This window comes from Rhea pennata, chromosome 3 (assembly GCF_028389875.1).
Source record: "Rhea pennata isolate bPtePen1 chromosome 3, bPtePen1.pri, whole genome shotgun sequence".
In the NCBI taxonomy this organism is placed as follows: domain Eukaryota; kingdom Metazoa; phylum Chordata; class Aves; order Rheiformes; family Rheidae; genus Rhea; species Rhea pennata.
The window spans coordinates 4,918,635-4,935,128 of NC_084665.1; the positions used below are offsets into that span (position 1 = coordinate 4,918,635).

At 49.6% G+C, this 16,494-nt stretch overlaps 1 protein-coding gene across 1 annotated transcript in view; it reads left to right on the plus strand.

The window, feature by feature from the left end:
• The window catches only part of SPRED2 (sprouty related EVH1 domain containing 2), a 57,201-nt gene that overhangs the window by 6,771 nt on the left and 33,936 nt on the right, over positions 1–16,494 (plus strand). The window lies entirely within an intron of this gene.

The following is a 16,494-nucleotide window of genomic DNA, read 5'->3' on the forward strand; positions in this document are numbered from 1 at the left end:
AACGGATGCAGGAAAGTTATGGAAAGACGTCGGTAGAGCTGACAAGTAAACTCCATCGCCGCTGCCGGGCCTCTGCGTCTAGAATTGCAAGTTATTTACAAACAGTCTGAGTCTTAAAGACTGCGTAGCCATCAGCAGGCATCCAACGGTCTAGTGCAGAGCACGCGTGGAGTTTTTCTCTCCTCTTTGCTTGATTTCAGGTGTTCTGGTCCATGATGTAGTTCACTCGAAGCCCAGACCTGGGCTAGCCGCACCTCCCCGTCTTCCGTTCCCGCGGAGGAGCGGGGTGGGAGACGAAACGGCCGAGACGCCCGCCGAGGGGTCGACCCCGCCGCGGGCCGGCTCTGGCGCTGCGGCCGCCTCGGGGGATCGGGTTTCGGAGCACCCGAGGTGGCCGGCTTGCAGGAAGGCCCGGCTAGCCCGGGCCGAGCTCGCAGGGCTCCCCGTTCTGCAGTGTGCGCGTACGCGCTGCGTAAAAGCCAGCGGTGTTTCGGCGGTGCACACTTGCGCGTTGTCCATACCGGCGGAATTGCAGCAAAAACTTTTATCGCTCGAGATTTACAGCGCCGCCAGCGTAATTCATTCTTGACTGGAACTTGGCCTGCGAGGTGTTGAGCTGGTTGCAGCCAGTCGTTTTGTTGCGTGTTGTTACTGGGTATCTGCAGTCTGGTGGCTGTAAAGACAGAAAAGTTAGTAAATCGCGTAGAGTTGTGGGAAATCACAGTTCTGATATTTGCATTTCCTAAATGACCGTTGCGTTTTCGGGATGTTTGCTGTTTGAGGTAGATTTGGTAGCTGAACTAGAGAAGAGCTTCCTGCAGAACCTCTTCTGCATTTAAAAACAAAAGTGAAGGGGCGAAGTATAATTAATACAGGTTCTGAAAAGAAAAAAGCCTATGATTTTTTTTCAGCAAATAATTAATATTACAGTTTTGTGATATTGCACCAGATTCTGTTGAATATCTGGAAACTTACTAAACAGCACTGAAGATGAGCCTCTGCTTGTCGTCTGAAGGAGGGGAAATTCAGAGAGTTAACAAACTTAGTAGAGGGGAAAAACAAGGAGAGAGGAGGAGAAGGGGGGCTATATGTGTTGTAAAGGTGTAATTACAAAACCAGAAAGCACTGTGTATTATATGGGCAAGGACAGCTTGCAGATTTTTCCAGTAAAAACACATCAACAAGGATTGTAATGTTTTGAATTTGATATGCCTTAGTGACTTGGATCTCGGTCCTGCTGAACCGTGGGACTTCTCATGAAGTGTCTACAGGCTGTGTATTTTAAGGCATTCGATAAAAATCTTGCAGAGCCGCAGACTCTCCTGGAGGAGAGCTGGATGCATGCACCGAGAGCGCAATCAGGAAGTTCTAGAAATACCCTTTATAAACACCGCATCCTACAGGAAGAATGTTAAAGCCCAAATAAACCATTTTCCCCTCTGTATATGTATACATAAGCTGTACCGGTTTGAAAGATCTTATCGAATCTGAGAAGTGCCTTTTTACAGTAGTTCCGAAAACAAATTATACAATAAATATCAACAGTTTTCCTGGAGCTGTTGATCAAGTCTATCCATGCTTTTACCAGTTCTTAAATGGTCTGCATCTCCCTCACCCTGAACCAGAAGTCATAAAACTTCCAAAGTCAGCGAGCTTGTTCTTCTAGATAATTTACCATTTTTGGTTAAAATACCTTTAAAACGCCTAACGCAGAGTGAATGAGCAGAAGCGAGCCGAAGAAGAGAGGACAATTTTATGTGCTCGACTCAATGCGTATGTGGGGGGTTATTCCCCCACCCAGAAGTAATGTTTATGTGCAGGAATAATTAAGGGGCAGAGGACAGAGGGAAGATGGGAGGGAAAGAGGCTTTTTTGGGCGCCATAGGGTGAACTCCCAAAGAGTACGCTGGCCCTAGGATTGCCGCCGTTGTCTCGCACGACGCTGGACTGGACGATGCTAAAATACATGCGCCTGTAGTAAAAAGAACCTTGCACGGGCAGCTTCGGTTCCCACGTTTCCCTGCTGTAATACTTACCTGCTTTTCAATAAACTGAAACATAAAAAGCCCCAGTTGAGGCATTTTGTCTTGTGCTTTGGATTCTGCGCAAATGTTTAGCTATGAAGTGCTAAAATTCTGCTGCCGTTAGTGCCTCTGCATTGGCGTCCCTCCATGTTTATTTGTGCCCTGGATGGGAGAAGCTCTAGGTGTTGATGTAACAGTCCGAAAGTCATTTTACACTTATAAAAAATACTTCTGATAACGTTGTTGCTGGGGAGGGTGTTGGTCTGTGTGTTGTTTGGGGTTTTTCCTCTCCCCCCCCCCCGCTCCTCCTCGCCTCTATCTCTAAGGAAGTGCCGGCTACCTTTATCAGACTATTGCTGGAATAGCTTCCCCAGTCTTTCATAAGGTCATATAAAAAAACAAACACTCCTCCTTATGGGAAGGAAGGGATGGGGAGAGGAGGGTGTTTGTGTATGCTTTCCCATTCATGTCTTAAAAAGAAAATACATAAACTTTGGGAGTCAGTGCAGTGTAGCTGCTGCGATTACAGGAGCTGGGAATGAGAAGCTTAATTGCTTTCTCAATGCTGACTTAGAAAGCAGAACTGGTGCAGAGCTATGTGCAGGAGAGCGCTTGCTGCTTTGGGTTTTTTTGCCTCTGTTAGATGAAACGTGCTACAAGTTCTCCAGTGACTTAAGTGATATAATCACCAGGTACTTTTGCAAATCAGGAAAGCAAAGCTCTCTTTTGATACGAGTGTATATAGCGTTTGTATGTTGATTCGGGCTAAGACAGTACAGGGAAGTACCTCCCCCCCCCCCCAGGTTCCCGATTTTGAGAATTCAGTAAAACACAACTTTCATGAAACTTGCAAGATTAAGAAAAAATAGCTAAATATAACACTAGAATATTTCCCTCTTTGTCTTCCTTTCTGCTCCAGAAAAAAAGGGGGAATAATGTTTCAGAAGACCATTTACAAGACTGAAGTTCTGCTTGGTCTAGTACTGTTCTGAAAATATTTGACTGCAAGTCAACTAACCAAATCTAGTACTCACATACAGGTGTTTGAAGGAGGGATCAGTCACTCTACCTTTGCTCGCTTGAGGTACGACCAGTAGAGGTGGGACTAGAACTGAGATCCTCCCTGACAGACCTTCACCAGATGACCGTCTACCTCACATCACCAGTGGTGAGTCCCGGGCAGCTACTCATCCTGCAGATACAGCAGTTGGCTGCCGTGCTTGCACAACTGTGCGAGCTGGGGGCAAGCAGGCAGCAGTCCTCTACGGTTCCTCTCTTCGTGTGGGAAGAGAAACGCCTAAAACTCGATGCAGTCTGGGCATCCATAGAACGGGCGAAAAACAGGCAAAATCTGTTGATTCCTCTGGATAGCTGTTCCTCTCTGGAGAGCAATTTAGCAGCTGCAGCGCCTGCTTTTACTCTGTACGCAAAAGAGAGAAGAGCATTGGCTTCATTCTTCAGTTTGGCTTATTTTGTCTCTGGGATGCTGAAGCCATTTCCTTGTGCCAGTGCCACCGAGCAGATTTGTGGGTCTGCTTGAGAACGACTCTACAGCGTCCTAGGCAACAGGCTCTAGGTGACCCTGCTTGAGCAGGGGCGTTGGACTAGATGATCTCCAGAGGTCCCTTCCAGCCTTAACTGTTCTGTGATTCTGTGAACTCATGTCCAGCCTAGAAGACTACTACAGTAGAGGTTTTCAGAGGAGATGAGCAAGGCTTCATTGCAGTTGTTATGGCTCCTCTTGACTTAAGAAATGTACTTCCGGAGAAGCCAGGGTATCCTTGAAGGAGATGTTAGGCTGGCAGGTGCCATGTGTAGCATGCACTGTTCTAGGGTGATGCAGCAGGACTCAGTAGAGCAGAGGATGAAAGTTGTCTTGAAATACAGATAGGTGTTTTGTAGAATTGTACTTGCCCAAATTCCCCAGCCTTTCCCATGCTGGGTCGTGCTGCTGTGAAAGTCTAGTGTTGTGTGTTTAGTAGAGCAGCCCCTGTCTTGTAAGCAAAGATGGAAAAAACAAGCCCCAAGACGTTACCTTGCTGCTTTGGAAAGGGAAGTTCTGGAGCTGTTGTCTCTCTCTGATCAGTCATCTGTAAAGCAGTAGAAAGCAGCATACAGCATATGCTGTGTGTTTCAATTGATATTAAAAATGTCATTCAGTGGATTTCCGAGGATCTAGTCTAAAACTGACATGTCTGTGGCAGGAAGAGCACAGATGATGAACATCAGCTGGCCTTCAGCTAGATGCTATGAACAGAGCTTCAAAGAAAATTCCTTCAGGTCCTCTCTCATCCTTTTATGAATGTGACAGTGCAAATCCTAGGATGCTTTTAAAAAAAATTGGTAAATAACTACCAGCATTGCCCATGAGTACAATTAATTGTGCTCACTGGATTGTTTTACGGTGTATGTGGAAAGGATCATCTCTCTCTGCAGTAGGGGAGGAAGAAGGGAGGACGGAATGGCAGAGCAATAACACTGGTAATGGGACATCTCAGCATAAAAAATACTAACATTTTTTGTACCTTCTTATTCCAGTCCTTGATTTAAAAGCTACCACGACACGAACCAGGGCAAGCTGAGGCAGCTTTTGCTGCAATGGCACAGGAAGGTGGTGGCTGTAATGGGATTTTCTCTTAAATATGTGGAAGTGAATCTTCTTCATGTCTGTGAACAGTATTTTTTGGTGTCTGATGGTGTTCGTCTTCCTTGGTTCATAGCTTGGAGACATGTACCATATGAGACAGAGAGCAGCTGGCCTTTCTTTTCCACGTTAAGCTGGGTACTGTGCTTTGTTTCTGACTTCTGGCAGAGCGCAGGTGCCCAGCGCCCCGGCATGAGAGCAGGGGACGTGCTGTTGGCTGGGACCCCAACTGCTAGGTTGGGCGTGAGTGCTGTGAGTTCATCGTGATTGCCGTTACGCAGCCCGTGCCACCCAGACGTGGCAGGCAGATGCAGCTTCTGGTGGCTCTGGAGGTACAATAACAGCAGTTTTACGCGTTTGCGTGGCAGCACTGTATTGCCATGATGTTTGCAGAGGAAAATTCAGTGATGCTCTCTTCCATGGAGCAGGGGCTGCTCATGTTGAGCCGTGATTTGGAAAATCGTAAGGGTGAGAGTGAACGCTTTGGCTTTGGGCTTAACTAGTTCCTTAATTGAAAAAGGCTCCCAATAACTAATATCCAACTACTCCTGAAAGCTGTCATTTCCCTAGATGGAAGGAATAAATACTCAGCTGCTTTCCTGTACTTTTGTATGTGACTTTGTCCGCAAGAAGCTTCTGCTGCTCCCTGAACTTTGGTGTAAAAATAGCTCCTCAGGTTGAAAAAAGGAACCTCCCTGAGAGCACTCTCCAGGACCAGAGCTGAAACGTACCTTATAAATGCACCTTTTGGACATTTTGTAATGCGAAGGAATTCCTTGCTGTACACAGTCTTAAGTAAATAGTCACAAAGAGGTGAGTGAAGCATGAAGGATCTCTGTGGCTGGTGAAGAAAGGAACACGGTGTAGAGTTCACCCTGCAAAACAAACAGTAAAATGAACAATGCTGCATCTTGCAGGAGCTATGTCCCATTAGAAGAAAATAATCCAGTGCCTAAAGCCGTGCTCAAGGTCTCTTGCAACAAGTACAGAAAATGCTGACAATATGTTAATAGCATAGAAACTTAGAGAGTGCTGCTCTTCTCATCTCCCGGCTCCGAGGCTTTGGGGGATGAGTGTTAATCTTTGCGTTTCCACTTAACTAGATCCTTGGCAAATTTGCTTGCAGCGTGAGCTGCCTGCTGAGGTCCCCAGCAGTGCTGTGGGTTTCTGTGGAGTTTAAAAACTTGCTTGTGCTGCGGTCTTCTAAAAAGACATATTCTCATCAAAGAGAGCACCTGAGAGGACAGAGGAGGTTTTCTTCAGTCTGTAGGCAAGCTTTGCTCCTACATCATGCATTTTGAGATGCTTGCAAAGGATACCTCTCTCTATCGGTGAAGAATGTAGTCCATTGGGAGATTTTGCTGTTCTGACATTTAGCTTCATTTTGTAGACCGAAAACCACAGAAGTTTAAAATCCTTACTGAAGGATGTGTAATACAAGCCCCAGGAAAGTCAGACAAGCGGCCTGCCTAGGAGGGCGAGTCTTCTTTGCAGCTCGCTAGGCTGGTGAGCTGGCAGAAAACCAAAGAGTGTTTTCTTTGGATGGGTCCAGGAGGAATGTGCCTGGTCGAACACCTGGTTCAGCTGTCTCTTTTGCAATACAATTCATAGCAGGATTTAGAAACTCTCGTGATATCAAAGGTGTATGTGTAAAAACAAGTGAAAACTCAGTTCTGGAGAGAAGGGGAAAACGTGGCTCATTGGAAGGTGCCGTGTTGCAGGGAGCACTGTAGGCAGCAGGGAAGCTGCAGTGGTTTGGACTGTTAGAGTTTCTTTGCCTGACTGAATAAAAGAAAATGGAAAAATGTTGTGCACGTTCACAGCTTTGCGTGTTCTTGCTATTTGATATTTAACTTGTACTGAAAACCATAGACTTTAAATTTGGGGAAGCACGTACTTCCCCATATCCAATCTTTGTGTATTCTTTTTATTTTGGAACAATTTGCATACAGGAACTTTTTGTAGGAATGCAGCTCTCTGTCACTCATGGTCTGATTAAAACACTAAATACGCTAACCTCCCGTGTGCTTGAGGAAAACATTTGCTTCTCTACGTGGTAACTTCCCTTAGCTGTAACTTTGTTAGTGCGGCTTGTTGTAAAAGTCCGAAGCGGGTTGCTGCCTTCCCCCGAGCTGCTCTGCCCCGGCCAGCGGGGAAGAAGCATCGCTGAGGTTGGTTGTTGTGCACATCGCTTTCGGGCTGGTTCGTCCCGTACATCAGCTGCCCCGTTTTGATTTGCTTTGTCCCTTCGGCCCACGCTACGCGAGGCAAGCTGTGAAATGAGATAGTTGGCCGCGCAGCGGGCGCAGCAGACGCGCGCCGTAGTGACTGGGATCAGCTGCGGTAGCTTCAAGGGCCGGCAGGCTTCCTCGCCGCGTTGTGTAGCGGAGCCGGGCGGGATGAGGCCGTTTGTGGCTTTAGGTCAAGTTGTGCGGGTGCTTTTTGCCACCTCGCTTCCTTCTGCTTTGTGGAACAGGTAGAAGCGAGTCGGCCGACGTCGTGTCGTGTCGGAAGCGGAGCGTGTGACGCGGATCCCGGCGAGGCAGGATTGGGGCAGGACGGGTTTTATTTACTTATTTCAGTCGGGAAACGTGCGGCGCACGTGCCTCCTTTTGGCTAAAGGAGGAACCCCTCTCCCCAGGCCGAGCTGCCCTCCCTCTCGTAGGGTGCCAGCACCCCAGGCACGAGAGACATGCGGGGCGCAGGGTAGGTTGGGGCAGCGCTTCAATTAACTAGTAAATGCTTTAGCCTGGTGCATGTCCTAATTAAGCTTGAAGAGTGTGCTTGCCTCAGGTGAATAGAAAGCCTGCCCTGACAAGCACTGGGACACCAACCAAAAATTCCTACGTATCAAAGGCAAAGCTTAATTTAACCTCACGAATCCAAACAACGTGGGCATAGCACCTTTAACAGCCCGTGGATGCGGATTCCTGCTTTGCCAGCTGCTAGCAGATGGGAGCTAATAAAACTCTGCTCAGCTGAAGCGCTGCTATTGAAAATCCCATAGGCACCCCCAGAGCGAGAGGGGCCGGGCCCGGGTCTCGGCCCTGTTTTGGGCACGCGGGAGGAGAGCTGCTTAATAAAGAAGCACTGGGGCTACGTGCGAGGGAGCGACGAGCCCCAAACGGGGCCTGAGGAAGGGCTGCCAAAATAGTGGAGATGATTCCGTCAGATGGTTGGGGGACCGGGGTGTGTCTGGGCTCTGCGGAGCCTCCGAAGGAGGCAGCTCCTTTCTCTTTCGCCTTTCAACAGCTGAAGGGCAGCAGCTCGAAATCCTGCGCGCTGCTGCTTTGGCAGAGGGTCACGAGCGACAGGAAGCCCCCCGGCGCAGTGTCCAGGAGGAGGATTTTTGGAATAGTCCCCGTACTGGCAACAGCTGGTCATCGCAGGCATGATGGGTGGCTCGGGGCGTCTGCCAGCGAAGGGCAGCCTCTTACGCCCACCTTGGCTGGGAGGATAGCCCACGGTCCGTAGGTGCCCTGGACACTTTTAAAGGATGGTTAAAAGCTCGCCTTTGCTGAAAGCATTAAACAGCTCTTCTGGGCATCTCGCAGCTCCTTGGGTTTGTGTAGTCCTGGCTGCACGTGAGGTTGCATGGGGCATCTTTAAATAACGTTACGGTTTCCGCAATACGCTTGTAACAGATACGTTCGAGTACGTGTGTCCACCGCCTGGCACGAGAGCAGCTCGCCCGCTCGCTCGGGAGCGGGACGTCCTGGAGGGGAGGGAAGTCGCTTTTGCGGTCTCACTTTGCGCCTCGGCCCCGGGGCGCGTCGCGCCGCTTGCTTCCCCGCCGCGGAGCTTCCCACGTCCTCCGAAGGGGAAGTGCCAGGGCCGGGGCCGTGACGTGCCCCGGAGCTTTCCTGTCCCCGAGAGAGCTCAAGGACGGGACATGAGCAAAGACACGGCCTTGACTCCTGCCCTCCCCTCCCGAGCTGCGGGCGTCTCCGGGAGCTGCCCGCTTCCCGGCGGAAAACACCGTAAGGCTCAAAGCGCCCGTGATCGCGGCTTTCCTCGGGTGTCTGTGTCACGAGCCGGCGTGGCAGAGCGCCGCCGCGCGCCGGGCGGCCTCCCTGGGCCGGCGGCTCCGCGGGCCCCGCCGAGGAAGCTCTCTGCAGCTGCTTTTGCACCGAAAACAGTGGGACCTGCAGGTGGAGGCTTTTGCCGGTGTCTTGAGCTTCACGAAAACAAATATTCACTCAAAATAACATAAAAAAAATAAACTTCCACTTCTTCCTGTTTTTATAGTGTGCTTATTTCCTCAGTGTCATGATTTCGTCTCCTGTACTGTAGATTGTTAATCTACAGAGGATCAGGACCTTCATAGAAGTATTTCCTGTACATGTTTATCTGTCTCTTTAACAAATTAGTATCTACTTGTTCTTTTCTGAATTTTTCTGCAAATAGTGGGAAACTCTCCCAAAGTAATGGAGCTTTTTGCTAGAAAAATATCTAAATGAATCATTGCCAGGGGTTAAAGTACCTTTTGTATGACTTAGTCAATGGCATCCTTTAGGACATCTGCAAGTAGCCCCGAATTCCAGAGGTCACTATCTTTGTGTTGGTTTTGGCTTAGCGCCGTTTCAGCTAAACTGAATTTATGTGCCCGTAAGTGCACGCAGAAGTGCCCCGCCACCGCCGCGGCTAGAGTTAGGTCCGAGGCGGCCACGGTGTTCCCACGGCGTTTGCTGGCGGGAAGGTGCGCGCAGACCAGCGCTGCCGTGTTTTAATGGGGTGGAAGCAGTCTTTCAAACGGCGAAACCGCTGTCCTGCGTTCGGTACCGCGTCAAGCTGTCGAAGCCTGGCTTGCGAACACATGCGTTTCGGTTTTTTCCCCAAATATCTGCGCACGGGGTGGGTGGGGACTCGGCTCCCAAATTCTCTGTGGACTCATGACGGTTTACATGCATCTAAGCAGACCAAAGTGAGGATGTGGTTTCTGTCTGCTGGTGTCTGCTGCTCCAAAACTGGTGCGAGTGTCACGGGTGACTGGCTCCGTCTGCCGTGATTGATGTGCAGGGGATGAATCGTGATTTTGAATTAATTGCAGCACACAATGAATTGCTACTGCGGGGAAAGGACCCTTTGCAGGCCTGGGATGGCCTCTGACTTCAGCAAAGCTGATGTGAGGACGGCCCGCTGTGGTGCGATCCTGCAAACCGCGGGCGACTGGGTGCTGAGCGTTCGTGTTTGCTCGTGGAGGGGGAGATTCTGTCAGCTCACGACGCGGATGAAGAGCTGTAGGCCCCCGCGCGTGGCGCGAAGGAGCATTACGGCTATGGCATCGGTTCTGAAATCCATCTGTAAAATCAGTTCATTTAGCACGTTGCTTGCCTCTGGCGTGGGTGGCGTATGACGGAGGCAACGGAAGCAGCAGGTACAGGTAATTATTCTCCAGATGGTACTGCTATTCTTTCTAGTTTTGAGGGTTTTTTTTCTAATGGACAGTTGTCAAAGAACTTCCAGAGAGCAGCATGATAGAGAAATTGGGATGGTGGCCTCCATCAAGAAGCTGGTGGTGCGGTGGGCTCTCTCATTTGGGTCACAGTGACTTCATAACCTTCATTCCTGTGGGAAGAAAAATAAACCTTATCAGAGTGGTATTTTAAGCGCAGCTGTGAGGAAGACTGCCCCAGCCACCCACCCCAGCTTCCTGGGGCCGGGTGTGCAAGGCCGTCGTGCCTGGAGCCTATCCCATCTTCCGAGGGCGAGCTGATGTCGAGGTGGCACCACAAATTGCCGGTTTAAAGGCAGTGGGGAGCGAGGCTGCCTCCGGGTGCAAAGATGGCCAGAGAGGCCGCGTTTGCGGGCCCGAACGTAAGGAGCCCGCAGAAGTGGGGAGAAGATTCCTGAAGCGTTCGTGCGGTTAGGCGGAAGCCGTTTTGGGATGAGTAGCTGGCTTTCTGCCTAGACTTTCTATTTTGAATGGAACTCTTGTCATCTGCCTTTATCGCTAAAGCCATTAAAGCGTGGTTGATCTATCATGCCTCCAGTAACTCGCACTACTGCTGCTGGCAACGCGTTAGGTTTCCATGGCATGTGCTGAATGATATCAGTCTCCCCAGCATCTCAACGGCCTCAGCTTGTTTACTCCTCCAAGGCTCTTCCTGCAGTGGAGAAAGCACGGGCTTGGCAGCCTACCTTGCCGTGGTGCTAACGCTAATAAAAGGGCGTCCCAGGATGAAAAAGTGGCTTGTTCATCTGGCCCTCCCTCTGCAGTTCCTGGTATTTTCGTAGTGCCAAACACCTCCAGCTTCTCCCATTGCACTGAAATCTGCTTGCACTGGGTGGACTTCTGCTACGGCAGAGGGCAGCTGAGAGTGATCTGTCACGCCTGAGTGTGGCAGATGTCTACTCATCCGTAACATGTTCTCTTGTTTTATCTTAAAGGCAAAATAACGTTCTGAAGAGCCCCGTTGCCCATCCTGCAGATTAATATTGGACTTTTTTTCTTTTTTTTGGTGGACATTCCTGGCGGCAGACAATTTGGGCTTTCCCGTCATGGTGCGAGAAGCTTCTTTTCGGTTTGCTTTTGGGTAGCGTGTAGATACTGCTGTCCCGTTACGGCAGCGAAAGCCCAGCGGCGTTTTCCCTCGCTACCCGTTCCTAGCAGACAGCAAGGCCTCGCGTGACCGTCTTGGCACGCCGCGCTTCCACAGCAGCCTTGTGTCGGAGCCAAAACATCCTGTTGGCGTCCCCAGCACGGGGCTCTCGCCTGTTTACATGAAGGCACCGTGGTATTTTCAGCGCTCGCTGCCACTAGTTCAGAGTTTTAAAAGATTTTGTTTTGTTTACTTTCCATATTTGAAAGTCTGATGAGGCTGGTTGCATCTTTGGGAGATGTTTGCTCTTCAGTGGGGCGCTGAGAAATACGGCCCTTACGTGCCTTCCCGCGCCAGGTTGCTGTAAATTTGGATGTGATTTGTCCTCGTGCTGGCACTGAACCATGTTGCTGCGCGTGTCGGTGGTGGTAGAACCCGTGAGGAGCCTTTTAGGGTAGAACGACCCATTTTAAACCTTCTTTCCTAGATTTTCTCCAGCTCCAAGATATTAATGGGGCAGGTGAGTCCTGAACAAGAAAGTCATACATTCATGATATAATTGGATGAAGCCACCTTAAAAAGAGAAAAGAAATTACTAGATTGTGCATCCAGGGATAATCTTGCACTTTCTGAAAAAAAATATCTGTTTAGTTTTGTGTTCTGGATAAACTAGAATTAAAACCTTAGTTAAATCTCAGTAGAAAAAGGGCTATTTTGGACTGAGATAAACACTTGTGGTTCCATTATCATGTGCTAAACATGCAGAGTGGATGTAACACAGCTTGAGAAACTGAAAAATAAGTGGGAAGTTGAAAAAATCAGGGTTAAATCTTGTTCCTCCCTCCTAAATATTACTCTACTAGTGTTTTTGTGGGGGTGGAGGGCGGGCTTTGCCCAAAGATGAAAGGTAACCACTTTCTTCCCGCAGATCCTAAGTTCAAGAAGGATAAAGTTGCTTTTCAACTGTTCGTTTTCTGTTTTGGCATCCTTAAACTATTTTTTTTTTTTTGAGGTTAAAAGCAAGCTCGAATGCAGTGTGGTGGCCTAGAGTACGAATGGACTTGCATAAACTGTTGCTAGAGGTTTTCCAACCGGGTGCATTTTCCTTGTCAGCTCTGCTGGGCATCGATGCTTCTCCTGGCATGCACTGATAAAACCATAAGACTGCAGGATCTCAGCCGATCCCCAGAAAGAGAATATAGGATTAGCCTGATGTGGGCTCAGCTGCTAACTTTTTGCCATCTGCGAGAAAAATCGTTTCTTGCTGGCACTGCATTCAGCCGGTGCTCCGGATCGCCGTACGCTCCGAGATTTTAAATAGCCGTCCATTAAAACGGTGCGTGGGCGATACTAAGCCCTTAAACGAGGATGGAGCTGGTAGCTCGTGCTCGGGGTGCCGGTGGCAGAGAGGCACGCGAGGGGCCGCAGCTGCGAAGGCTGCCCTGCTTCGGAGGGGAAGGGGAAGCAGCCACGTGAGCACGGCCAACCACCCCTGCGGTGGTCCCTGCACGCAGCTAGCTGGAGGAACTGGAGGGATTGGCAAGAAATCCTGGGCTGCTCTAGGACTCAGGCAAATGAAACCGCCAGATTGCTGAGGAACAGTCAATGCCGGGCGTCTAGCTAGCAGGCAGGCAGTGGTACGAGGTACACTGGGCGGGAGAGCAAATGTTTCCCAGTGCTTGAGGGGTAAATGGAGCAACGTGGGAAGGTTGGTGAGCTCAAGGCCGGCCACAGCAGACCGGCCTGGGAGCACTTGCATGGGGAGGACTTCACCCTACGGAAAGGACAGGCAATAATACGTGGTTAGACGTTAAAAGAGGGTTCACGCTGTAAAAAAGACGTTTTCTTAGGAACATTGTGGATCCTGCATTACTTGAGATCTTCCATTATGGGATAAACGAGAATAAAGCACCTGTTAGACGAGACTGGCTAAATTGAAGCTAAAATTAAGCAGAAGTTTGATTCAGGAGTAACCAAGTCAAGTCACGTTACAGGCAATCGTTCTTCCTCCTGTCTTCCTGGCGGCATTAGATCTATGAGTCCATCCGTCCTTGTGACTGATCTCGGCTTGGGCGGGCCATGAGCTCCAAAGAAGCCATCAACCGGGCTGCTGAGCGCTACCGCCAGTCGGAGAGGTGCCCGCACCAGAGCATGAGAGGCGTTGAACTAAATATTGTTTGCACTGAGTATTTAAGTGTAAAAAAAAAAAAAATAAGGAAGGAGAAAGGTCTTTTACCAACAGCTGAGGAGAAAATCAGAATTCACCATCTGCCCCGGCGTAATGGCAGAGTCCGCATTACACAAGTGCAAAGTACGTTTTTAGATTTCCTGTATTACAGCTGTTTGCCCGTATACCAATTAGGAAGTGCAGAAGAAGTGTATAATTAGGAGAAAAGCACACAAGGCTTTTTTGGTGCCGAGGGCCTTGGCGTATGTCATTTGGGTAGCGTCCCTTGTGTTAGTGGATGTTTATTTGGAAGCTAGTAAGGCGCGCTCAGCGCCTTGCCTTTGATCTGGCTGCAGGAAAATTAAATCCACATGGCCTCCACCAGGAGCCTTGCTGCATCCTTGGCAATAGCCATCCAGGCTGGGATTGGCTTTTGCTGTCATCCATATGTACAGAGGTTCATTCAGCTGTAAAAGCCACTTGTCTGTCAAAGGCCTACACTTTAAAACAGCCCAGAAAAGAAAGATGTTTGTTACTAGTTGTCAGTCACATTGAGTTGGCCTTTCTAAACTAATACATAGACAGATGTCTGGGTTTGCACAGTTTGCCCGGGGTGCCACGCAGTCGAGCCTTGCTCCTCGTTGGTGGTGGAAGAGAGGGAAAACGGGGCAGCTGTAGGGAAAAAGGAGGGTTTCCGTCCTCCTCTGAGTGCCCACTGCTGAGTTTTCCAGCAGCCCCAAGCACGTCACTAAAATGGCTGGAATCATTCCTGAGGATCAGCTTTTCTTTTCTTTTCTTTTTTTTTTTTTTTTAACCCTTTCTGCCGTTTTTGCTGTGCTCTCATCTCTACACTGGAATGTGGCTGGAATCAGGAAAACTTTGTGAGCAACGAGGATGGTGGGAACAGAACCAGCATCTCTGAAACGCTAGACAGAAACGCTAGGCAGACCGTGTTTATAAAGTCCTTTTTTTCTTTATTTATTTTTTTCCCCCCCATCTAAATCAAACAGGAAAGCAGCCACCTTCGCCCCTTGGAAGGCGCAATAAGCAACGTTTGCCGCTGTGCTTCAGCTCCAGCAGTACTGCTACAGCGAGTGCTGATGCCTGCAGCTGCGGTAGCGTTAGTGGAGCTCGCGTGGTGCTCCCGGGAGACGCGGCGTTAGGAGTTTCACCGAGCCGCGTGCAGGCCTGGGACCGCGGACCCCTGGACCCCGGCTGTGCTGGGATTGTGTGCCGTCACATCTTTTCCGCGTGGTTCCCGAGCTGTCTGGCCTTGGTCCTGCAGGTCGTGTTCGCATTGTGCTGTTGAAGTTCAGCTGTTTGAAATGACTATCACGAAGGGGGCGGTGGGCTCTCGTTCTTCTGACGGTAATTGCTCGCGTAGCGCCGGTGGAAACCGGCTCCTCTTGCTCAGCGCCCGGTCTCAGCTCTTTCCTTGCAGCTGGCCGGTGGGCAGTAGATACACCACCGGGTTGGCTCTCTGGTTGCAAAGTGCACTTCGAATAGCAAAGCCCTGCGGCAGTCTGCATCCCACCTGAAGCTGCGGAAAATGTTCCTGTAGTAGCGCGGTCACTCGCAGGAAGTGCTCAAAAGTGTTGGAGGATATTTTGCGTAGTGCCGAGCTAGCAGAGGCAGAAGAACATCTGACAAAATGAGAACCCGGCCAGGGATTCAGTTGATGCTTACAAATATCCCGTGACCTGCTAGCGGCTTCCTTTTGGAGAAGGCGCTTGGAAGTTGGACTTGAAGTGAATCGAGTAGTTGTGCTTTTTGGTGGATGCGCGTTAGGCTCACGCGCTAACCTCTCGCTACGGACAGAAAGCCAGGGCACGAGCTACTTCAGCTGTTTCCCGCATGGACCAAGCGCTTGGTAACATTTCCAACAGCTTCTTTTTGTGCTGTGTTTTTTGCATGTGCAGACAAGCTTTTCTCTTTAGCTTCCCCTGATCCTGGTGCACCAGAAAAACAAGCAACTTTCCAAAAATCTAAGTCATGGCTTAAGCCGCCCATGTGAGCAGAGTTACCGTGCAGCAGCGGGAGCACTATAAAATAGCCTGTGGGCTTTGCTGCATGATGCCTTTTCGGTGCTGCCCCTCCTTGATGTCTCCGATGTGACAGACAGCACTGATACCAGTTTCCATGAGCCACCTTGAAGCTCTGTCCTGAGCCACCTGTGCCCTACCCACAGACTAGATCTTGAGCTCTGTACAACATAGTGTCTCTTAATGGACTGGTCCATGGAGTAGTGGGAAGGTGAGAAAACGGGTGAGCTTTAGAGAGATGCAAATGCTCAAGCTGGGTTTTCAAGATGTGACTAGGACACGGTTGATTCGAAGATGGTTGTCCTGTCCTAGGAGCTTAATTTCATCTTCCTTCAGGAGAAAAAACTGTAGAAATGTGACATGCAGCAAAATGGGCTAAGTGTCTTTATTTAACTTTTCTGACTGACGTGCTTTGGACTTGTTTGCTACCTTCTTGCTAGAGGCAGCAGAGGACAGAGCTTGTGTTCCCTGGATGAGCATCTGACAGTGAAAGCAGTGCTGCTGCAGAGCTTAAAGAGGACGGCAAGGTGGCAAGCTGTGTCCTGTACATACTGGCAGGCCTGGCTGTGAACTGGGGCTATATATTTTTAAAAATATGCATATTATATATATGTTTTATTAACTACTTGGATATCAAGGTACACTGACCAGCTAGTGAGTTGTCTAGTGATCACAATTTTCCATCACAGCATCGTACCAGTTTCCCATTAAATTAAAGGCGTTTTTATGTTGTGTATTGAACTTGAAGGAGGGTAAACACAGCTGTCACTCGATCCCCCCATAACAAACTTAAAATGCGTCTGCTGGCCTCGGACTCTAGCTGGATTCCATCCCTGTTACAAAACACGACCAAGCCGTAGGTAGGTCCCTCCCGCTACATCTCGTCACGCAGCTTGCAGGATGCTGCGATGGAGAATGACGCGAGCGCCGCTTCCCTCCGGACTCGTTCCCTGGTTTCTCGTCGTGTTCTCGGCGTTCGTGTTTGCCCCTCGTGAAGTCCGTTGCCCGCGCAGCGGAGCGGAGTTCAGCCCTCGCTGGCTCCAAGGTCGGCGTTCCAGCGGTTCGAATTTGATGT